This window comes from Cyprinus carpio, chromosome A22 (genome assembly GCF_018340385.1).
Source record: "Cyprinus carpio isolate SPL01 chromosome A22, ASM1834038v1, whole genome shotgun sequence".
Taxonomy (NCBI): Eukaryota; Metazoa; Chordata; class Actinopteri; order Cypriniformes; family Cyprinidae; genus Cyprinus; species Cyprinus carpio.
The window spans coordinates 7010158-7017093 of record NC_056593.1 but is presented as its reverse complement, the minus strand read 5'-3'; positions in this window follow the sequence as shown (position 1 = coordinate 7017093).

Genomic DNA, 6936 nt, shown 5'->3' with positions numbered 1-6936 from the left:
CTTCACTTAACCAAGGATGAAAAAAAAAAAAAAGATGACAGAGGCCAATCACGAAGTGAAACAATTTTTGTGTGTAGGTACTGAGGTCTGCAACTTTATAAAGAACATTTCTTTCATTCTTGTTCTGAAGATGATATTGTAGTTTCCAGTGACTTATGAAACAGAGGAATTCGACTGAACTCCCGACTTCATTTTAAAAAGGTAAAAGGCTATAATGCATGGTAAGAATGTAAACTATACATATATAAAATGACAGTGTGTTTCATGCCAAAGACATTTTGGCTATTATTCTTATCTAATTTGGCCGGAAAGGGACAGATTTGTTCTAGTATTATATTATAACTTCGTTTAATTTTAATATTATATTCTACATATATATATATCTATTATATACTATATATATATATATATATATACTATTATATATATATATTACTTTTTTTTTATTCAGTAATTGGAATTTATATTTGCAAATGAGAACATTAATAGCTCTTGTGAATCACTACAAACAGGTATAATGGCTACAATATGCAATAAATATTGTCAACATAAAATTGACTAGCTAAGAGATCATTAACACATTTAAAAGGCATGTTTACCACTTGTGGCCATCTTTGGAGTCATGATTCAAGAACAAACGCTACACAGACTTTTATTTAAAAAAAAAAAATAAAAATAAAAAACATGGTAAGTTACTCTCTCTCTGTTATGCATGGTTTATTGTAGCCGTCCATTGCATGTAGCATTTTTGTGAGCAGAAAACTGAAACTCAACAAACACATCACAGCAGACAGGTTTTTTTTTTTTTTTTAAGAGCATATCCAAAAGTAAATGATGCCGTCTCCCGCGCCTTTATATATTGTCTATATTTATTACTGCTATATTTATATTGAAAGTTGTATTTTCGCTGCCTCATCTAAGTTCCCCTTTTTAGAAATCCCTAAATTTTGAATGAATATAATGTATAGGTACACACACACAAATACAAGCAGAAAGGTATAGTTTGTACTCTTTAAATAATTAAAAAAAACACATCGTGTAAACAAAATTTGTTTTATTGGACTAGTAGGGGGACCTGTCCAGCCTTGAGAATTTCTCTGAGCCATCTGATCTGCCAGATTACGAGACATTACCTGAGACCATAAAAAAGAGGGAGCATTCAAAGCATCATCAAATTTACCTGTTGAGAACTGTGTAGACCTTCAAACACATGCCTTTAATAACTGAAATGCTGAATAAAAGACTGCGGACTGGACAAACTGGCACTCTTCAGCCATCTCTGTTCCAATGATCATTTTATATTTTCCTTTGCGATGGCTTAGATTGATAAAGATTTTACTATGACCATGCGATGATAAAAACTGAATCCGATAATAACAAACCGCATCTTTGCTGGCCCCCCTTTTATTTTAGTTTTATGCTCCAATGTGTCTTATTTTTACAGCAGGATTAAAATTTAAATTCTTCTGCTATTTCAACCTTTAAAAATTTTGAGTTTCTGTGCCTGATTCCACCTTTTGTGTGATCGTTCTTGCTGTCACTTGATGGTGAGATATGTTGACTGTGCGAGACACAGACTCGGAATGGAGTGTATGTTTCAGATGATCAGCTATACATTGACGATGGTGTAACACCCATGACTCAGCTTCCAGGGAAAGAAATGACCACCGAGCTCCAGCTCTGACGCTCAGCTTTTATTCGTCAAGTCACAGCGTAAGTCATATAATTCAAAATTTTTCACACCGTCTTCAAAAATGTCTATGTTTAAAAAAAGCGAAAGACATTATACACAAAACACCAGGAAACAACTGAAGCCCAACCCATACTTGCATTGATTCTGGTTCGTGTTTAGGAAGAATTGTCTCTATCTAAAATTGCTACAGGCTTAAAAAGGGCTTTTAGGAATCGTGCTATAACATCTATGTTTCTGTGCACTTTTTTTTTAAGTAAAAAAAAAACATAGAAAGACAAAATGGATTTGTAAAGGGAATATAAATATGATCAGTCATCACATCCATTTTACCTCCATGTGATATATACCTGCTAATGTAATGTAACTTTTGGATAAAAGTATCTCTGAATGATATGATATGACTAATGTATCGATTCAATTGTTTGTGGGATCATCTTAATGATACTGATTTTTGCCCTTTTTTTTTCTCCTCTTCCAGATGTATGGTTTTGGGGATCGTCTCCGTTCATTAGGCAATTTATTTTTTTCAATTGCTGCTTCATAATTGGCTGCCTGCCGCAGACGGCAACCACTGCACTGCACCTTGCAGTAAGGACTTTAGCCAGGGCAAGTGAGTAAACAGACTGAGAAGCAGAAGAATTTAAAGGTACTTTTGTTTGCTTATAGACATGAATCCAAGCACAGTCAAGAATCTAATGATTGGGATGGAGGAAACTTTCCTCTGCAGCTCAAAGAAAACCCTTGCAAGACATGCATTTCTTCTTCTATAGCTATGCGAGTGTAGAAGTTGAGTTTTATGGTTTTTGTGTTGTGTTTTAGTGATGTGATCTTCCCTTATTAAAACGTTTTATTAATGTCTTTTAATAAAATTGAATTGTTCACTTGGTGCAACTCTTGTTGTTTTGAATAGTGCTTTAGAAATAATGAACTGAAAACTGCAATGTTATAAAATTGAAAAATTCCATGTTATGGCAAAATAAATAAATAACATAAATAAATGATTATGTTATAGATGTAAGGAACATGTGAATATGTCATGTGTATAAAAAAAATAAAATAAAATCATGTTGCAAAATTAATCTGTGAAGACAACTATAAAGAGCGCATTATTTTATTTTATTTATTTATTTTGTATTTTTTGGAATTTGGAAATCTGCTTGTATTGAAACAGAAAGAAAACTATCTTCTTCTTTAACTTAAATACTGAAGATATGGAGTCACTTTTTGAACATAAATAAGTGCCTATATGAAGTACCCCCCCCCCCAGTACTGTCTTTTGAACAACTTCTGGTGACCAATGAATGTGCTGTCATAAGACTGTTCTTGTTACCGTTTTACTTTTTTTTATTTTTTTTCATTATTATTATTTTGGAAACTTTATTTCACCTCACTTGAACTCTGTGCAAATCAATTTCTAACCTTTTATATAGTGTGTTTTTCTGGAGTTTTTGGGTGGTATTCTGTCTCTATCAATTAAAATAAACCTACCATAAAAATAACAGAACCCTTCATTTTTTTTTTTGTGTAAGAGGGCAAAGTTACAAAATCAGCACGGGATCGACGAGCAAACTTTCAACGATTTATTTTCCCCACTACGTTTTTTTTTTTGCAACAAAGCGAAATTACCTTTTTTGTGAGAGACAGGAAAAAACCTTGCATTTCTTTGGGTTAAGTTTTATTTTGTGATTCTTAATCCATCACTTACTGTTCGATTGTCCCTACTGGAGAGTTACTGCATAATTACAGAATTACCAGAAAGAATAATTGGCTCTAGGTGGCACCTAAGATGGATGATTTTTAAACATTTTTATGTGACAGGAATCTTTTATAGAGCAGTCATCCAGGTGATGTTTTTAAGTATGTTTTATATAGTTGAAAAATTTATTTTAAAAAAAAAAAAAATATTGGAAGAAATTGAACCTTTTGGGAGTATTCCATGGAATTTCTGAAGCCCTTGGCTTAAAAAGGATCTATATAAGAAGGAGTTGCATGGGCACTAACTGTTGCTCGGCAGAAGATTTATCTTGCAATAGAACAGAATTGTTTTGTGACTTGAGGAATGGGACAAAACCTGAGTCTAGCCTGATCAACGTCAAGATAAAAACTTAAAGGACCACCCAGTTAAGCTATGCTAATAATGAACCCCAGGGACTCTCTCGCTAAATAAGACGGATGAGCGATGAGCTTCAAGCTATCCAAAGATCCTTAATTGTGTGGTGTCATTATGATTATCGATTTTACTGCTCCTGATCGTGTTTGAGCCACACTACAACTCCCAAATCATAATATCAAACATGTTTGATATTTGCGACTCTTGATGGGTCTGTCTCTGACATGATAAATATGATAGCCAATGAGAAGAGCTAAGCAAGCGTCACCTACTGGATGTTGTGTGCTTCTATAGCTGAAACTTTGCAGCAACAAACATGCCACAAAATTAGAGCACTGAGAAAGAAACGAACATCCCCTATTTTATGTTTTATTATTTTTTATTTTTATTTTTTTTTGCATTTGCATTTCACCCCAGTGTCATTTACAATCCAGTCAGTGCAGTTATTTCAGGAGAGGGATGGGGAAGTGACTCATAGACATTTCTGGATCAGTCTTATAATTTGGGACTTAGTTGAAGCTGGTAAAAATACTTCTTTTAAAATGCTGGTTATTGTGACTTTTGTTCTGTTTCCAGGTGTTGTAAAGGTTCATGTGGCAAAAGAAGCCTGGAGGCTTGGATTTGACATGATCTTTGTTTTTTTAGTACAAACCATCATATGGGACAATTTTACAACTAATGAAATAAAAACATAAGAGCTTGATATATTTTAATATATAAGTGTATGCTTTGTGACCTTTTCAAAGTGATTACGTATTACGTGAAGTTTTGTGGACGCCGCATCACAGAGCAGTGCAAGGTGAACATTTCTGTTTATAAAGCATAGAAATTTTTTTTTTTTTTTTTTTTTTTAAAGTGACCGATCATTTTGGCGGTAAATATATCAGGAAATGTTTAATTTGAAAGTGAAATAATCCTTTAATAAAGATTTTAAAATCTATCCTGAGAGTTTTTAAAATGAAATACAATTAATTAAAAGTAAAATATTAAAAACCAAATTCACAAAGAGTATCGTGATGAAATCAACAGCAGTGATAATAATTAGGTTAAATGTTATTGTTGTTAAAGGGATATTCCCAACCAAAAATAATAAAAATCTGTTGATCATTTTCTCGCCCTCTTGTTGTTCCAACCCTGTATGACTTTATTTCTTCTGAAGAAACATAAAAGAAGATCATATGAGAAACTGTCTTAGTGGTTTTCAAGGGTAAACAAAATGGTTTAGTTTAGCTAACATTCTTCAAAAATATCTTTTTTTTTTATGTTCTTCAGAAGAAAAGAAAATCATGGGTTGGAAACAACATTGAGGGTGAATAAAATATCAGCAGTTTACAATGTGAATTGTGTATGTGACCAAAAAAAATTCAATATTAATTTAGTTAAACTGCATTTGGAGTGCATTCAATAGTAGTTCATCCATTTATTTATCTATTTATTTATAACATTAATTTTAGCTGGAAAACTGCAGAAAAACTTTTTTTTTTCAGAGTTGCTGAGAAACCACTTCTTCTTTTTTTCGGTCAAAATGTATGGAACAGCTGCTGTCTTTAAATAGTAATGCAGAAGCGACAAATAACCCACAACAACACACACAGACAAAAAAGGACAAACACAAGAGTACCTCTTAAAGGGTTATTAACTTTCATTTAGATTTTTTTTTTTTTTATTTTTTTTTTTTTCGGCCAAAATGTTCACTGCAGTTTTTGTATTTATAGAAGTGAGAAGTTTCTTCATTGTGATCTGTGGACCATATAAAGATCGTATTCACAGTCCCTGAGACAAAGATGCCACTAACTGAATGTTTGTCTTCGGTGTTAAAGAAACACATGCATTTCTGAAACGACATTCTTTTTTAATAGATTTTCTATTGAGTGTTTTGTTAATCGGATTTGAGGAGTTCATGATCTGAATATACAACTCAAAGCGAGCATCTTCACTGGACCGGCTTTTTCTTTTTTGACTTATTGGTCCTCTTTTTAAGGCCTTTTAGAGAGAAATGCAGTCATTTTTTGTGTAGAAGCAAATGATGAAACTCAGCAGAGCTGTACTAAAGCTTTCACTTCATGTCTGATTCCACCTGTAATGTGGCTCATCATCGTGTTACACCATGGAGATAATTTTTGTCTGTTGTGTTCCAGCATCATACACAGACAGAGAATAAAGAGCTAAGTTACCTACCTTATGTCTTGTGTCATATACAGTACTTGTCTCATAATACTTTATATGCATTCAAAAAAAAGTATCAAAAGTATCTATCTATCTATCTATCTATCTATCTATCTATCTATCTATCTATCTATCTATCTATCTTATATATTAATGGAACATAATATGTTAACGAGGGCCTTGCCTCCCTTCCCCTCCTCAATCCTCCCTACTGAACTTGATCAATTCTGAAAGTGAAAGTGAAAAAAAAAATAATCCTACCCGCATTCAAATTAAGCCATAGCCTTAAATGCACGTGACATGTTGTCATTATATGCTGAGTAATCAACAACACAGCACAGAACGTGAAAGAACAACTGATGCGGATGATGATCATCCACATTCTTTTTTTTTTTAGTTATAAACTACAGTGTGCTAAATATTTGTAAACTTGGTTAAAAATAACAATACTGTACCATAATAAAAAATAGTATATTATAGCATTGCATAAGTGTGAATATTTTTTTTTTTTTTTTTTGTTTTGGAGAAATTAAACAAGATTATTAGAATCATTAACCAAGATACAACACACAGATTAATTCAATTTGGAAAGTTAACGGTCCACATCAAAAGTAAAATGAATAAGCCTCATGCTGAAGGAAGTGCCTCTGTCTCTGGACTTACTCTCAATTTCTCTTAGCAAATAAATGGAAATCAAAATAACTGGGGTTACTTATTTGAATTAAAAAAAAAAAAATCAGTATTTTGTTTGTAAATTTAAAAGTGTGTTATTTTACTAGTTTAGTTTACTTTACAGGCAGCAGCATGTTTCCTTAAAAATTTTATTATCCCGAGCAACTAGCAAAAGCAAGACTACTTACTCTATAGCAGCATCAAACCTATACACATTCTGTTTACATCAATAAAGATTTTATAATTGATATTTGAAAATGAACTAAAATTAATTAAAGTAAAATATTTAAATCCA